Raw genomic sequence first — 17,225 nt, 5'->3', positions numbered from 1 at the left:
GCGCATGAAAAAATAAGCACCTGCAACGTTTGGTTTAGGTTTTAGGTGCATTTTTAATTTTATTGCTTAAATCGCATTTTCTCGACGAGCTGAGCACGTTTTCTGAAATGTGCTCCTCCCGTCACTCTGGTTGGGTGCGCACAGTAAAAGGTGCTCCTGGCAGCTAGGGAGTGCCGCGTTGACAACTGCGCATGAAGAAATAACCACCTGCAACGTTTGGTTTAGGTTTTAGGTGCATTTTTAATTTTATTGCTTAAATCGCATTTTCTCGACGAGCTGAGCACGTTTTCTGAAATGTGCTCCCCCCGTCGCTCTGGTTGGGCGCGCACAGTAAAAAGAGCTCCTGGCAGCTAGGGAGTGCCGTGTTGACAACTGCGCACGAAGAAATAAGCACCTTCAACGTTTGGATTAGGTTTTAGGTGCATTTTTAATTTTATTGCTTAAATCGCATTTTCTCGACGAGCTGAGCACGTTTTCTAAAATGTGCTCCTCCCGTCACTCTGGTTGGGTGCGCATAGTAAAAAGTTCTCTTGGCAGCTAGAGAGTGCCGCGTTGACCACTGCGCATGAAGAAATAACCACCTGCAACGTTTGGTTTAGGTTTTAGGTGCATTTTCAATTTTATTGCTTAAATCGCATTTTCTCGACGAGCTGAGCACGTTTTCTGAAATGTGCTCCTCCCGTCACTCTGGTTGGGTGCGCATAGTAAAAAGTGCTGTTGGCAGCTAGAGAGTGCCGCGTTGACCACTGCGCATGAAGAAATAAGCACCTGCAACGTTTGGTTTAGGTTTTAGGTGCATTTTTAATTTTATTGCTTAAATCGCATTTTCTCGACGAGCTGAGCACGTTTTCTGAAAAGTGCTCCTCCCGTCACTCTGGTTTGTTGCGCACAGTAAAAAGTGCTCCTGGCAGCTAGGGAGTGCCGCGTTAACCACTGCGCATGAAGAAATAAGCACCTGCAACGTTTGGTTTAGGTTTTAGGTGCATTTTTAATTTTATTGTTTAAATCGCATTTTCTCGACGAGCTGAGCAGGTTTTTTGAAATGTGCTCCCCCCGTCGCTCTGGTTGGGTGCGCACGGTAAAAAGAGCTCCTGGCAGCTAGGGAGTGCCGCGTTGACAACTGCGCACGAAGAAATAAGCACCTGCAACGTTTGGTTTAGGTTTTAGGTGCATTTTTAATTTTATTGCTTAAATCGCATTTTCTCGACGAGCTGAGCACGTTTTCTGAAATGTGCTCCTTCCGTCACTCTGGTTGGGTGCGCACAGTCAAAAGTGCTCCTGGCAGCTAGGGAGTGCCGCGTTGACCACGGCGCATGAAGAAATAAGGACCTGCAACGTTTGGTTTAGGTTTTAGGTGCATTTTTAATTTTATTGCTTAAATCGCATTTTCTCGACGAGCTGAGCAGGTTTTCTGACATGTGCTCCTCCCGTCACTCTGGTTGGGTGCGCACAGTAAAAAGTGCTCCTGGCAGCTAGGGAGTGCCGCGTTGACCACTGCGCACGAAGAAATAAGCACCTGCAACGTTTGGTTTAGGTTTTAGGTGCATTTTTAATTTTATTGCTTAAATCGCATTTTCTCGACGAGCTGAGCACGTTTTCTGAAATGTGCTCCTCCCGTCGCTCTGGTTCGGCGCGCATAGTAAAAAGTGCTCTTGGCAGCTAGAGAGTGCCACGTTGACCACTGCGCATGAAGAAATAAGCACCTGCAACGTTTGGTTTAGGTTTTAGGTGCATTTTTAATTTAATTGCTTAAATCGCATTTTCTCGACGAGCTGAGCACGTTTTTGAAATGTGCTCCTCCCGTCGCTCTGGTTGTGCGCGCATAGTAAAAAGTGCTCCTGGCAGCTAGAGAGTGCCGCGTTGACCACTGCGCATGAAGAAATAAGCACCTGCAACGTTTGGTTTAGGTTTTAGGTGCATTTTTAATTTTATTGCTTAAATCGCATTTTCTCGAAGAGCTGAGTACGTTTTCTGAAATGTGCTCCTTCCGTCACTCTGGTTTGGTGCGCACAGTAAAAAGGGCTCCTGGCAGCTAGGGAGTGCCGCGTTGACCACTGCGCATGAAGAAATAAGCACCTGCAACGTTTGGTTTAGGTTTTAGGTGCATTTTTAATTTTATTGCTTAAATCGCATTTTCTCGACGAGCTGAGCACGTTTTCTGAAATGTGCTCCTCCCGTCACTCTGGTTGGGTGCGCACAGTAAAAAGTGCTCCTGGCAGCTAGGGAGTGCCGCGTTGACCACGGCGCATGAAGAAATAAGGACCTGCAACGTTTGGTTTAGGTTTTAGGTGCATTTTTAATTTTTTTGCTTAAATCGCATTTTCTCGACGAGCTGAGCACGTTTTCTGAAATGTGCTCCTCCCGTCACTCTGGTTGGGTCTGCACAGTAAAAAGTGCTCTTGGCAGCTAGGGAGTGCCGCGTTGACCACTGCGCATGAAGTAATAAGCACCTGCAACGTTTGGTTTAGGTTTTAGGTGCATTTTTAATTTTATTGCTTAAATCGCATTTTCTCGACGAGCTGAGCACGTTTTCTGAAATGTGCTCCTCCCGTTTCTCTGGTTGGGTGCGCACAGTAAAAAGTGCTCCTGGCAGCTAGGGAGTGCCCCGTTGACCACTGCGCATGAAGAAATAAGCACCTGCAACGTTTGGTTTAGGTTTTAGGTGCATTTTTAATTTTATTGCTTAAATCGCATTTTCTCGACAAGCTGAGCACGTTTTCTGAAATGTGCTCCTCCCGTCGCTCTGGTTGGGTGTGCACAGTAAAAAGAGCTCCTGGCAGCTAGGGAATACCGCGTTGACCACTGCGCACGAAGAAATAAGCACCTGCAACGTTTGGTTTAGGTTTTAGGTGCATTTTTAATTTTATTGCCTAAATCGCATTCTCTCGACGAGCTGAGCACGTTTTCTGAAATGTGCTCCTCCCGTCGCTCTGGTTGGGTGCGCGTAGTAAAAAGTGCTCCTGGCAGCTAGAGAGTGCCGCGTTGACCACTGCGCATGAAGAAATAAGCACCTGCAACGTTTGGTTTAGGTTTTAGGTGCATTTTTAATTTTATTGCTTAAATCGCATTTTCTCGACAAGCTGAGCACGTTTTCTGAAATGTCCTCCTCCCGTCGCTCTGGTTGGGTGCGCACAGTAAAAAGTGCTCCTGGCAGCTAGGGAATGCCGTGTTGACCACTGTGCATGAAGAAATAAGCACCTGCAACGTTTGGTTTAGGTTTTAGGTGCATTTTTAATTTTATTGCTTAAATCGCATTTTCTCGACGAGCTGAGCAGGTTTTCTGAAATGTGCTCCCCCCGTCGCTCTGGTTGGGTGCGCACAGTAAAAAGAGCTCCTGGCAGCTAGGGAGTGCCGCGTTTACAACTGCGCACGAAGAAATAAGCACCTGCAACGTTTGGTTTAGGTTTTAGGTGCATTTTTAATTTTATTGCTTAAATCGCATTCTCTCGACGAGCTGAGCACGTTTTCTGAAATGTGCTCCTCCCGTCGCTCTGGTTGGGTGCGCGTAGTAAAAACTGCTCCTGGCAGCTAGAGAGTGCCGCGTTGACCACTGCGCATGAAGAAATAAGCACCTGCAACGTTTGGTTTAGGTTTTAGGTGCATTTTTAATTTTATTGCTTTGATCGCATTTTCTCGACGAGCTGAGCACATTTTCTGAAATGTGCTCCCCCCGTCGCTCTGGTTGGGTGCGCACAGTAAAAAGAGCTTCTGGTAGATAGGGAGTGCCGCGTTGACAACTAAGCACGAAGAAATAAGCACCTGCAACGTTTGGTTTAGGTTTTAGGTGCATTTTCAATTTTATTGCTTAAATCGCATTTTCTCGACGAGCTGAGCACGTTTTCTGAAATGTGCTCCTCCCGTCACTCTGGTTGGGTGGGCACAGTAAAAAGTGCTGCTGGCAACTAGGGAGTGCCGCGTTGACCACTGCACATGAAGAAATAAGCACCTGCAACGTTTGGTTTAGGTTTTAGGTGCATTTTTAATTTTATTGCTTAAATCGCATTCTCTCGACGAGCTGAGCACGTTTTCTGAAATGTGCTTCTCCCGTCACTCTGGTTGGGTGCGCACAGTAAAAAGTGCTCCTGGCAGCTAGGGAGTGCCGCGTTGACCACTGCGCATGAAGAAATAAGCACCTGCAACGTTTGGTTTAGGTTTTAGGTGCATTTTTAATTTTATTGCTTAAATCGCATTTTCTCGACGAGCTGAGCACGTTTTCTGAAATGTGCTCCTTCCGTCACTCTGGTTGGGTGCGCACAGTAAAAAGTGCTCTTGGCAGCTAGAGAGTGCCGCGTTGACCACTGCGCATAAAGAAATAAGCACCTGCAACGTTTGGTTTAGGTTTTAGGTGCATTTTTAATTTTATTGCTTAAATTGCATTTTCTCGACGAGCTGAGCACGTTTTCTGAAACGTGCTCCTCCCGTCACTCTGGTTGGGTGCGCATAGTAAAAAGTGCTCTTGGCAGCTAGAGAGTGCCACGTTGACCACTGCGCATGAAGAAATAAGCACCTGCAACGTTTGGTTTAGATTTTAGGTGCATTTTTAATTTTATTGCTTAAATCGCATTTTCTCGACAAGCTGAGCACGTTTTCTGAAATGTGCTCCTCCCGTCGCTCTGGTTGGGTGCGCACAGTAAAAAGAGCTCCTGGCAGCTAGGGAGTGCCGCGTTGACCACTGCACACGAAGAAATAAGCACCTGCAACGTTTGGTTTAGGTTTTAGGTGCATTTTTAATTTTATTGCTTGAATCGCATTTTCTCGACGAGCTGAGCAGGTTTTCTGAAATATGCTCCTCCCGTCACTCTGGTTGGGTGTGCATAGTAAAAAGTGCTGTTGGCAGCTAGAGAGTGCCGCGTTGACCACTGCGCATGAAGAAATAAGCACCTGCAACGTTCCGTTTAGGTTTTAGGTGCATTTTTTATTTTATTGCTTAAATCGCATTCTCTCGACGAGCTGAGCACGTTTTCTGAAATGTGCTCCTCCCGTCGCTCTGGTTGGGTGCGCGTAGTAAAAAGTGCTCCTGGCAGCTAGAGAGTGCCGCGTTGACCACTGCGCATGAAGAAATAAGCACCTGCATCGTTCGGTTTAGGTTTTAGGTGCATTTTTAATTTTATTGCTTAAATCGCATTTTCTCGAAGAGCTGAGCACGTTTTCTGAAATGTGCTCCTCCCGTCACTCTGGTTGGGTGCGCATAGTAAAAAGTGCTCCTGGCAGCTAGAGAGTGCCGCGTTGACCACTGCGCATGAAGAAATAAGCACCTGCAACGTTTGGTTTAGGTTTTAGGTGCATTTTTAATTTTATTGCTTAAATCGCATTTTCTCGACGAGCTGAGCACGTTTTCTGAAATGTGCTCCTCCCGTCACTCTGGTTCGGTGCGCACAGTAAAAAGTGCTCCTGGCAGCTAGGGGGTGCCGCGTTGACCACTGCGCACGAAGAAATAAGCACCTGCAACGTTTGGTTTAGGTTTTAGGTGCATTTTTAATTTTATTGCTTAAATCGCATTTTCTCGACGAGCTGAGCATGTTTTCTGAAATGTGCTCCTCCCGTCACTCTGGTTGGGTGCGCACAGTAAAAAGTGCTCCTGGCAGCTAGGGAGTGCCGCGTTGACCACTGCGCATGAAGAAATAAGCACCTGCAACGTTTGGTTTAGGTTTTAGGTGCATTTTTAATTTTATTGCTTAAATCGCATTTTCTCGACGAGCTGAGCACGTTTTCTGAAACGTGCTCCTCCCGTCGCTCTGGTTCGGCGCGCATAGTAAAAAGTGCTCTTGGCAGCTAGAGAGTGCCACGTTGACCACTGCGCATGAAGAAATAAGCACCTGCAACGTTTGGTTTAGGTTTTAGGTGCATTTTTAATTTTATTGCTTAAATCGCATTTTCTCGACGAGCTGAGCACGTTTTCTGAAATGTGCTCCTCCCGTCGCTCTGGTTGTGCGTGCATAGTAAAAAGTGCTCCTGGCAGCTAGAGAGTGCCGCGTTGACCACTGCGCATGAAGAAATAAGCACCTGCAACGTTTGGTTTAGGTTTTAGGTGCATTTTTAATTTTATTGCTTAAATCGCATTTTCTCGAAGAGCTGAGTACGTTTTCTGAAATGTGCTCCTTCCGTCACTCTGGTTGGGTGCGCACAGTAAAAAGGGCTCCTGGCAGCTAGGGAGTGCCGCGTTGACCACTGCGCATGAAGAAATAAGCACCTGCAACGTTTGGTTTAGGTTTTAGGTGCATTTTTAATTTTATTGCTTAAATCGCATTTTCTCGACGAGCTGAGCACGTTTTCTGAAATGTGCTCCTCCCGTCACTCTGGTTGGGTGCGCACAGTAAAAAGTGCTCCTGGCAGCTAGGGAGTGCCGCGTTGACCACGGCGCATGAAGAAATAAGGACCTGCAACGTTTGGTTTAGGTTTTAGGTGCATTTTTAATTTTATTGCTTAAATCGCATTTTCTCGACGAGCTGAGCAGGTTTTCTGAAATGTGCTCCTCCCGTCACTCTGGTTGGGTGCGCACAGTAAAAAGTGCTCCTGGCAGCTAGGGAGTGCCGCGTTGACCACTGCGCACGAAGAAATAAGCACCTGCAACGTTTGGTTTAGGTTTTAGGTGCATTTTTAATTTTATTGCTTAAATCGCATTTTCTCGACGAGCTGAGCAGGTTTTCTGAAATGTGCTCCCCCCGTCGCTCTGTTTGGGTGCGCACAGTAAAAAGAGCTCCTGGCAGCTAGGGAGTGCCGCGTTGACAACTGCGCACGAAGAAATAAGCACCTGCAACGTTTGGTTTAGGTTTTAGGTGCATTTTTAATTTTATTGCTTAAATCGCATTCTCTCGACGAGCTGAGCACGTTTTCTAAAATGTGCTCCTCCCGTCACTCTGGTTGGGTGCGCATAGTAAAAAGTGCTCCTGGCAGCTAGGGAGTGCCGCGTTGACCACTGCGCATGAAAAAAAAAGCACCTGCAACGTTTGGTTTAGGTTTTAGGTGCATTTTTAATTTCATTGCTTGAATCGCATTTTCTCGACGAGCTGAGCACGTTTTCTGAAATGTGCTCCTCCCGTCACTCTGGTTGGGTCTGCACAGTAAAAAGTGCTCTTGGCAGCTAGGGAGTGCCGCGTTGACCACTGCGCATGAAGTAATAAGCACCTGCAACGTTTGGTTTAGGTTTTAGGTGCATTTTTAATTTCATTGCTTAAATCGCATTTCCTCGACGAGCGTAGCACGTTGTCTGAAAGGTGCTCCTCCCGTCGCTCTGGTTGGGCGCACATAGTAAAAAGTGCTCTTGGCAGCTAGACAGTGCCGCGTTGACCACTGCACATGAAGAAATAACCACCTGCAACGTTTGGTTTAGGTTTTAGGTGCATTTTTAATTTTATTGCTTAAATCGCATTTTCTCGACGAGCTGAGCACGTTTTCTGAAATGTGCTCCTCCCGTCACTCTGGTTGGGTGTGCATAGTAAAAAGTGCTCTTGACAGCTAGAGAGTGCCGCGTTGACCACTGCGCATGAAGAAATAACCACCTGCAACGTTTGGTTTAGGTTTTAGGTGCATTTTTAATTTTATTGCTTAAATCGCATTTTCTCGACGAGCTGAGCAGGTTTTCTGAAATGTGCTCCCCCCGTCGCTCTGGTTGGGTGCGCACAGTAAAAAGAGCTCCTGGCAGCTAGGGAGTGCCGCGTTGACAACTGCGCACGAAGAAATAAGCACCTGCAACGTTTGGTTTAGGTTTTAGGTGCATTTTTAATTTTATTGCTTAAATCGCATTCTCTCGACGAGCTGAGCACGTTTTCTGAAATGTGCTCCTCCCGTCGCTCTGGTTGGGTGCGCGTAGTAAAAACTGCTCCTGGCAGCTAGAGAGTGCCGCGTTGACAACTAACCACGAAGAAATAAGCACCTGCAACGTTTGGTTTAGGTTTTAGGTGCATTTTTAATTTTATTGCTTAAATCGCATTCTCTCGACGAGCTGAGCACGTTTTCTGAAATGTGCTCCTCCCGTCGCTCTGGTTGGGTGCGCGTAGTAAAAACTGCTCCTGGCAGCTAGAGAGTGCCGCGTTGACCACTGCGCACGAAGAAATAAGCACCTGCAACGTTTGGTTTAGGTTTTAGGTGCATTTTTAATTTTATTGCCTAAATCGCATTCTCTCGACGAGCTGAGCACGTTTTCTGAAATGTGCTCCTCCCGTCACTCTGGTTGGGTGCGCACAGTAAAAAGTGCTCCTGGCAGCTAGGGAGTGCCGCGTTGACCACTGCGCACGAAGAAATAAGCACCTGCAACGTTTGGTTTAGGTTTTAGGTGCATTTTTAATTTTATTGCTTAAATCGCATTTTCTCGACGAGCTGAGCACGTTTTCTGAAATGTGCTCCTCCCGTCGCTCTGGTTCGGCGCGCATAGTAAAAAGTGCTCTTGGCAGCTAGAGAGTGCCACGTTGACCACTGCGCATGAAGAAATAAGCACCTGCAACGTTTGGTTTAGGTTTTAGGTGCATTTTTAATTTTATTGCTTAAATCGCATTTTCTCGACGAGCTGAGCACGTTTTCTGAAATGTGCTCCTCCCGTCGCTCTGGTTGTGCGCGCATAGTAAAAAGTGCTCCTGGCAGCTAGAGAGTGCCGCGTTGACCACTGCGCATGAAGAAATAAGCACCTGCAACGTTTGGTTTAGGTTTTAGGTGCATTTTTAATTTTATTGCTTAAATCGCATTTTCTCGGAGAGCTGAGTACGTTTTCTGAAATGTGCTCCTTCCGTCACTCTGGTTGGGTGCGCACAGTAAAAGGGCTCCTGGCAGCTAGGGAGTGCCGCGTTGACCACTGCGCATGAAGAAATAAGCACCTGCAACGTTTGGTTTAGGTTTTAGGTGCATTTTTAATTTTATTGCTTAAATCGCATTTTCTCGGAGAGCTGAGTACGTTTTCTGAAATGTGCTCCTTCCGTCACTCTGGTTGGGTGCGCACAGTAAAAGGGCTCCTGGCAGCTAGGGAGTGCCGCGTTGACCACTGCGCATGAAGAAATAAGCACCTGCAACGTTTGGTTTAGGTTTTAGGTGCATTTTTAATTTTATTGCTTGAATCGCATTTTCTCGACGAGCTGAGCACGTTTTCTGAAATGTGCTCCTCCCGTCGCTCTGGTTGTGCGCGCATAGTAAAAAGTGCTCCTGGCAGCTAGAGAGTGCCGCGTTGACCACTGCGCATGAAGAAATAAGCACCTGCAACGTTTGGTTTAGGTTTTAGGTGCATTTTTAATTTTATTGCTTAAATCGCTTTTTCTCGACGAGCTGAGCACGTTTTCTGAAATGTGCTCCTTCCGTCACTCTGGTTGGGTGCGCACAGTAAAAAGTGCTCCTGGCAGCTAGGGAGTGCCGCGTTGACCACTGCGCATGAAGAAATAAGCACCTGCAACGTTTGGTTTAGGTTTTAGGTGCATTTTTAATTTTATTGCTTAAATCGCATTTTCTCGACGAGCTGAGCACGTTTTCTGAAATGTGCTCCTCCCGTCACTCTGGTTCGGTGCGCATAGTAAAATGTGCTCTTGGCAGCTAGAGAGTGCCGCGTTGACCACTGCGCATGAAGAAATAACCACCTGCAACGTTTGGTTTAGGTTTTAGGTGCATTTTTAATTTTATTGCTTAAATCGCATTTTCTCGACGAGCTGAGCACGTTTTCTGAAATGTGCTCCTCCCGTCACTCTGGTTGGGTGCGCATAGTAAAAAGTGCTCTTGGCAGCTAGAGAGTGCCGCGTTGACCACTGCGCATGAAGAAATAAGCACCTGCAACGTTTGGTTTAGGTTTTAGGTGCATTTTTTATTTTATTGCTTAAATCGCATTCTCTCTACGAGCTGAGCACGTTTTCTGAAATGTGCTCCTCCCGTCACTCTGGTTGGGTGCGCACAGTAAAAAGTGCTCTTGGCAGCTAGGGAGTGCCGCGTTGACCACTGCGCATGAAGAAATAAGCACCTGCAACGTTTGGTTTAGGTTTTAGGTGCATTTTTAATTTTATTGCTTTAATCGCATTTTCTCGACGAGCTGAGCACGTTTTCTGAAATGTGCTCCTCCCGTCGCTCTGGTTGGGCGCGCATAGTAAAAAGTGCTCTTGGCAGCTAGAGAGTGCCGCGTTGACCACTGCGCATGAAGAAATAAGCACCTGCAACGTTTGGTTTAGGTTTTAGGTGCATTTTTTATTTTATTGCTTAAATCGCATTCTCTCTACGAGCTGAGCACGTTTTCTGAAATGTGCTCCTCCCGTCACTCTGGTTGGGTGCGCACAGTAAAAAGTGCTCTTGGCAGCTAGGGAGTGCCGCGTTGACCACTGCGCATGAAGAAATAAGCACCTGCAACGTTTGGTTTAGGTTTTAGGTGCATTTTTAATTTTATTGCTTTAATCGCATTTTCTCGACGAGCTGAGCACGTTTTCTGAAATGTGCTCCTCCCGTCGCTCTGGTTGGGCGCGCATAGTAAAAACTGCTCTTGGCAGCTAGAGAGTGCCGCGTTGACCACTGCGCATGAAGAAATAAGAACCTGCAACGTTTGGTTTAGGTTTTAGGTGCATTTTTAATTTTATTGCTTGAATCGCATTTTCTCGACGAGCTGAGCACGTTTTCTGAAATGTGCTCCTCCCGTCACTCTGGTTGGGTGGGCACAGTAAAAAGTGCTGTTGGCAACTCGGGAGTGCCGCGTTGACCACTGCACATGAAGAAATAAGCACCTGCAACGTTTGGTTTAGGTTTTAGGTGCCTTTTTAATTTTATTGCTTAAATTGCATTCTCTCGACGAGCTGAGCACGTTTTCTGAAATGTGCTCCTCCCGTCGCTCTGGTTGGGTGCGCGTAGTAAAAAGTGCTGTTGGCAGCTAGAGAGTGCCGCGTTGACCACTGCGCATGAAGAAATAAGCAACTGCAACGTTTGGTTTAGGTTTTAGGTGCATTTTTAATTTTATTGCTTTAATCGCATTTTCTCGACGAGCTGAGCGCGTTTTCTGAAATGTGCTCCTTCCGTCACTCTGGCTGGGTGCGCACAGTAAAAAATGCTCTTGGCAGCTAGAGTGTGCCGCGTTGACCACTGCGCATGAAGAAATAAGCACCTGCAACGTTAGGTTTAGGTTTTAGGTGCATTTTTATTTTTATTGCTTAAATCGCATTTTCTCGACGAGCTGAGCACGTTTTCTGAAATGTGCTCCTCCCGTCGCTCTGGTTGGGTGCGCGTAGTAAAAAGTGCTCCTGGCAGCTAGAGAGTGCCGCGTTGACCACTGCGCATGGAGAAATAAGCACCTGCAACGTTTGGTTTAGGTTTTAGGTGCATTTTTAATTTTATTGCTTAAATCGCATTTTCTCGACGAGCTGAGCACGTTTTCTGAAACGTGCTCCTCCCGTCGCTCTGGTTCGGCGCGCATAGTAAAAAGTGCTCTTGGCAGCTAGAGAGTGCCACGTTGACCACTGCGCATGAAGAAATAAGCACCTGGCGCGTTTGGTTTAGGTTTTAGGTGCATTTTTAATTTTATTGCTTTAATCGCATTTTCTCGACGAGCTGAGCACGTTTTCTGAAATGTGCTCCTCCCGTCGCTCTGGTTGTGCGCGCATAGTAAAAAGTGCTCCTGGCAGCTAGAGAGTGCCGCGTTGACCACTGCGCATGAAGAAATAAGCACCTGCAACGTTTGGTTTAGGTTTTAGGTGCATTTTTAATTTTATTGCTTAAATTGCATTTTCTCGACGAGCTGAGCACGTTTTCTGAAATGTGCTCCTCCCGTCACTCTGGTTGGGTGCGCATAGTAAAAAGTGCTCTTGGCAGCTAGAAAGTGCCACGTTGACCACTGCGCATGAAGAAATAAGCACCTGCAACGTTTGGTTTAGATTTTAGGTGCATTTTTAATTTTATTGCTTAAATCGCATTTTCTCGACAAGCTGAGCACGTTTTCTGAAATGTGCTCCTCCCGTCGCTCTGGTTGGGTGCGCACAGTAAAAAGAGCTCCTGGCAGCTAGGGAGTGCCGCGTTGACCACTGCGCACGAAGAAATAAGCACCTGCAACGTTTGGTTTAGGTTTTAGGTGCATTTTTAATTTTATTGCTTTAATCGCATTTTCTCGACGAGCTGAGCACGTTTTCTGAAATGTGCTCCTCCCGTCACTCTGGTTGGGTGGGCACAGTAAAAAGTGCTGCTGGCAACTCGGGAGTGCCGCGTTGACCACTGCACATGAAGAAATAAGCACCTGCAACGTTTGGTTTAGGTTTTAGGTGCCTTTTTAATTTTATTGCTTAAATTGCATTCTCTCGACGAGCTGAGCACGTTTTCTGAAATGTGCTCCTCCCGTCGCTCTGGTTGGGTGCGCGTAGTAAAAAGTGCTGTTGGCAGCTAGAGAGTGCCGCGTTGACCACTGCGCATGAAGAAATAAGCAACTGCAACGTTTGGTTTAGGTTTTAGGTGCATTTTTAATTTTATTGCTTAAATCGCATTTTCTCGACGAGCTGAGCGCGTTTTCTGAAATGTGCTCCTTCCGTCACTCTGGCTGGGTGCGCACAGTAAAAAATGCTCTTGGCAGCTAGAGTGTGCCGCGTTGACCACTGCGCATGAAGAAATAAGCACCTGCAACGTTAGGTTTAGGTTTTAGGTGCATTTTTATTTTTATTGCTTAAATCGCATTTTCTCGACGAGCTGAGCACGTTTTCTGAAATGTGCTCCTCCCGTCGCTCTGGTTGGGTGCGCGTAGTAAAAAGTGCTCCTGGCAGCTAGAGAGTGCCGCGTTGACCACTGCGCATGGAGAAATAAGCACCTGCAACGTTTGGTTTAGGTTTTAGGTGCATTTTTAATTTTATTGCTTAAATCGCATTTTCTCGACGAGCTGAGCACGTTTTCTGAAACGTGCTCCTCCCGTCGCTCTGGTTCGGCGCGCATAGTAAAAAGTGCTCTTGGCAGCTAGAGAGTGCCACGTTGACCACTGCGCATGAAGAAATAAGCACCTGGCGCGTTTGGTTTAGGTTTTAGGTGCATTTTTAATTTTATTGCTTTAATCGCATTTTCTCGACGAGCTGAGCACGTTTTCTGAAATGTGCTCCTCCCGTCGCTCTGGTTGTGCGCGCATAGTAAAAAGTGCTCCTGGCAGCTAGAGAGTGCCGCGTTGACCACTGCGCATGAAGAAATAAGCACCTGCAACGTTTGGTTTAGGTTTTAGGTGCATTTTTAATTTTATTGCTTAAATCGCATTTTCTCGACGAGCTGAGTACGTTTTCTGAAATGTGCTCCTTCCGTCACTCTGGTTGGGTGCGCACAGTAAAAAGTGCTCCTGGCAGCTAGGGAGTGCCGCGTTGACCACTGCGCATGAAGAAATAAGCACCTGCAACGTTTGGTTTAGGTTTTAGGTGCATTTTTAATTTTATTGCTTAAATCGCATTTTCTCGACGAGCTGAGCACGTTTTCTGAAATGTGCTCCTCCCGTCACTCTGGTTGGGTGCGCACAGTGAAAAGTGCTCCTGGCAGCTAGGGAGTGCCGCGTTGACCACGGCGCATGAAGAAATAAGGACCTGCAACGTTTGGTTTAGGTTTTAGGTGCATTTTTAATTTTATTGCTTAAATCGCATTTTCTCGACGAGCTGAGCAGGTTTTCTGAAATGTGCTCCTCCCGTCACTCTGGTTGGGTGCGCACAGTAAAAAGTGCTCCTGGCAGCTAGGGAGTGCCGCGTTGACCACTGCGCACGAAGAAATAAGCACCTGCAACGTTTGGTTTAGGTTTTAGGTGCATTTTTAATTTTATTGCTTAAATCGCATTTTCTCGACGAGCTGAGCACGTTTTCTGAAATGTGCTCCTCCCGTCACTCTGGTTGGGTGCGCACAGTAAAAAGTGCTCCTGGCAGCTAGGGAGTGCCGCGTTGACCACGGCGCATGAAGAAATAAGGACCTGCAACGTTTGGTTTAGGTTTTAGGTGCATTTTTAATTTTTTTGCTTAAATCGCATTTTCTCGACGAGCTGAGCAGGTTTTCTGAAATGTGCTCCTCCCGTTTCTCTGGTTGGGTGCGCACAGTAAAAAGTGCTCCTGGCAGCTAGGGAGTGCCGCGTTGACCACTGCGCACGAAGAAATAAGCACCTGCAACGTTTGGTTTAGGTTTTAGGTGCATTTTTAATTTTATTGCTTAAATCGCATTTTCTCGACGAGCTGAGCAGGTTTTCTGAAATGTGCTCCCCCCGTCGCTCTGTTTGGGTGCGCACAGTAAAAAGTGCTCCTGGCAGCTAGAGAGTGCCGCGTTGACCACTGCGCATGAAGAAATAAGCACCTGCAACGTTTGGTTTAGGTTTTAGGTGCATTTTTAATTTCATTGCTTGAATCGCATTTTCTCGACGAGCTGAGCACGTTTTCTGAAATGTGCTCCTCCCGTCACTCTGGTTGGGTCTGCACAGTAAAAAGTGCTCTTGGCAGCTAGGGAGTGCCGCGTTGACCACTGCGCATGAAGTAATAAGCACCTGCAACGTTTGGTTTAGGTTTTAGGTGCATTTTTAATTTTATTGCTTAAATCGCATTTTCTCGACGAGCTGAGCACGTTTTCTGAAATGTGCTCCTCCCGTTTCTCTGGTTGGGTGCGCACAGTAAAAAGTGCTCCTGGCAGCTAGGGAGTGCCCCGTTGACCACTGCGCATGAAGAAATAAGCACCTGCAACGTTTGGTTTAGGTTTTAGGTGCATTTTTAATTTTATTGCTTAAATCGCATTTTCTCGACAAGCTGAGCACGTTTTCTGAAATGTGCTCCTCCCGTCGATCTGGTTGGGTGTGCACAGTAAAAAGAGCTCCTGGCAGCTAGGGAATACCGCGTTGACCACTGCGCACGAAGAAATAAGCACCTGCAACGTTTGGTTTAGGTTTTAGGTGCATTTTTAATTTTATTGCCTAAATCGCATTCTCTCGACGAGCTGAGCACGTTTTCTGAAATCTGCTCCTCCCGTCGCTCTGGTTGGGTGCGCGTAGTAAAAAGTGCTCCTGGCAGCTAGAGAGTGCCGCGTTGACCACTGCGCATGAAGAAATAAGCACCTGCAACGTTTGGTTTAGGTTTTAGGTGCATTTTTAATTTTATTGCTTAAATCGCATTTTCTCGACAAGCTGAGCACGTTTTCTGAAATGTCCTCCTCCCGTCGCTCTGGTTGGGTGCGCACAGTAAAAAGTGCTCCTGGCAGCTAGGGAATGCCGTGTTGACCACTGTGCATGAAGAAATAAGCACCTGCAACGTTTGGTTTAGGTTTTAGGTGCATTTTTAATTTTATTGCTTAAATCGCATTTTCTCGACGAGCTGAGCAGGTTTTCTGAAATGTGCTCCCCCCGTCGCTCTGGTTGGGTGCGCACAGTAAAAAGAGCTCCTGGCAGCTAGGGAGTGCCGCGTTGACAACTAAGCACGAAGAAATAAGCACCTGCAACGTTTGGTTTAGGTTTTAGGTGCATTTTCAATTTTATTGCTTAAATCGCATTTTCTCGACGAGCTGAGCACGTTTTCTGAAATGTGCTCCTCCCGTCACTCTGGTTGGGTGGGCACAGTAAAAAGTTCTGCTGGCAACTAGGGAGTGCCGCGTTGACCACTGCACATGAAGAAATAAGCACCTGCAACGTTTGGTTTAGGTTTTAGGTGCATTTTTAATTTTATTGCTTAAATCGCATTCTCTCGACGAGCTGAGCACGTTTTCTGAAATGTGCTTCTCCCGTCACTCTGGTTGGGTGCGCACAGTAAAAAGTGCTCCTGGCAGCTAGGGAGTGCCGCGTTGACCACTGCGCATGAAGAAATAAGCACCTGCAACGTTTGGTTTAGGTTTTAGGTGCATTTTTAATTTTATTGCTTAAATCGCATTTTCTCGACGAGCTGAGCACGTTTTCTGAAATGTGCTCCTTCCGTCACTCTGGTTGGGTGCGCACAGTAAAAAGTGCTCTTGGCAGCTAGAGAGTGCCGCGTTGACCACTGCGCACGAAGAAATAAGCACCTGCAACGTTTGGTTTAGGTTTTAGGTGCATTTTTAATTTTATTGCCTAAATCGCATTCTCTCGACGAGCTGAGCACGTTTTCTGAAATGTGCTCCTCCCGTCACTCTGGTTGGGTGCGCACAGTAAAAAGTGCTCCTGGCAGCTAGGGAGTGCCGCGTTGACCACTGCGCACGAAGAAATAAGCACCTGCAACGTTTGGTTTAGGTTTTAGGTGCATTTTTAATTTTATTGCTTAAATCGCATTTTCTCGACGAGCTGAGCACGTTTTCTGAAATGTGCTCCTCCCGTCGCTCTGGTTCGGCGCGCATAGTAAAAAGTGCTCTTGGCAGCTAGAGAGTGCCACGTTGACCACTGCGCATGAAGAAATAAGCACCTGCAACGTTTGGTTTAGGTTTTAGGTGCATTTTTAATTTTATTGCTTAAATCGCATTTTCTCGACGAGCTGAGCACGTTTTCTGAAATGTGCTCCTCCCGTCGCTCTGGTTGTGCGCGCATAGTAAAAAGTGCTCCTGGCAGCTAGAGAGTGCCGCGTTGACCACTGCGCATGAAGAAATAAGCACCTGCAACGTTTGGTTTAGGTTTTAGGTGCATTTTTAATTTTATTGCTTAAATCGCATTTTCTCGGAGAGCTGAGTACGTTTTCTGAAATGTGCTCCTTCCGTCACTCTGGTTGGGTGCGCACAGTAAAAAGTGCTCCTGGCAGCTAGGGAGTGCCGCGTTGACCACTGCGCATGAAGAAATAAGCACCTGCAACGTTTGGTTTAGGTTTTAGGTGCATTTTTAATTTCATTGCTTAAATCGCATTTCCTCGACGAGCTGAGCACGTTTTCTGAAATGTGCTCCTCCCGTTTCTCTGGTTGGGTGCGCACAGTAAAAAGTGCTCCTGGCAGCTAGGGAGTGCCCCGTTGACCACTGCGCATGAAGAAATAAGCACCTGCAACGTTTGGTTTAGGTTTTAGGTGCATTTTTAATTTTATTGCTTAAATCGCATTCTCTCGACGAGCTGAGCACGTTTTCTGAAATGTGCTTCTCCCGTCACTCTGGTTGGGTGCGCACAGTAAAAAGTGCTCCTGGCAGCTAGGGAGTGCCGCGTTGACCACTGCGCATGAAGAAATAAGCACCTGCAACGTTTGGTTTAGGTTTTAGGTGCATTTTTAATTTTATTGCTTAAATCGCATTTTCTCGACGAGCTGAGCACGTTTTCTGAAATGTGCTCCTTCCGTCACTCTGGTTGGGTGCGCACAGTAAAAAGTGCTCTTGGCAGCTAGAGAGTGCCGCGTTGACCACTGCGCACGAAGAAATAAGCACCTGC

The sequence above is a fragment of the Syngnathus floridae genome, chromosome 7 (assembly GCF_059516105.1).
Source record: "Syngnathus floridae isolate MCC-2025c chromosome 7, RoL_Sflo_1.0, whole genome shotgun sequence".
In the NCBI taxonomy this organism is placed as follows: Eukaryota; Metazoa; Chordata; class Actinopteri; order Syngnathiformes; family Syngnathidae; genus Syngnathus; species Syngnathus floridae.
This window is presented reverse-complemented; position numbering follows the sequence as displayed.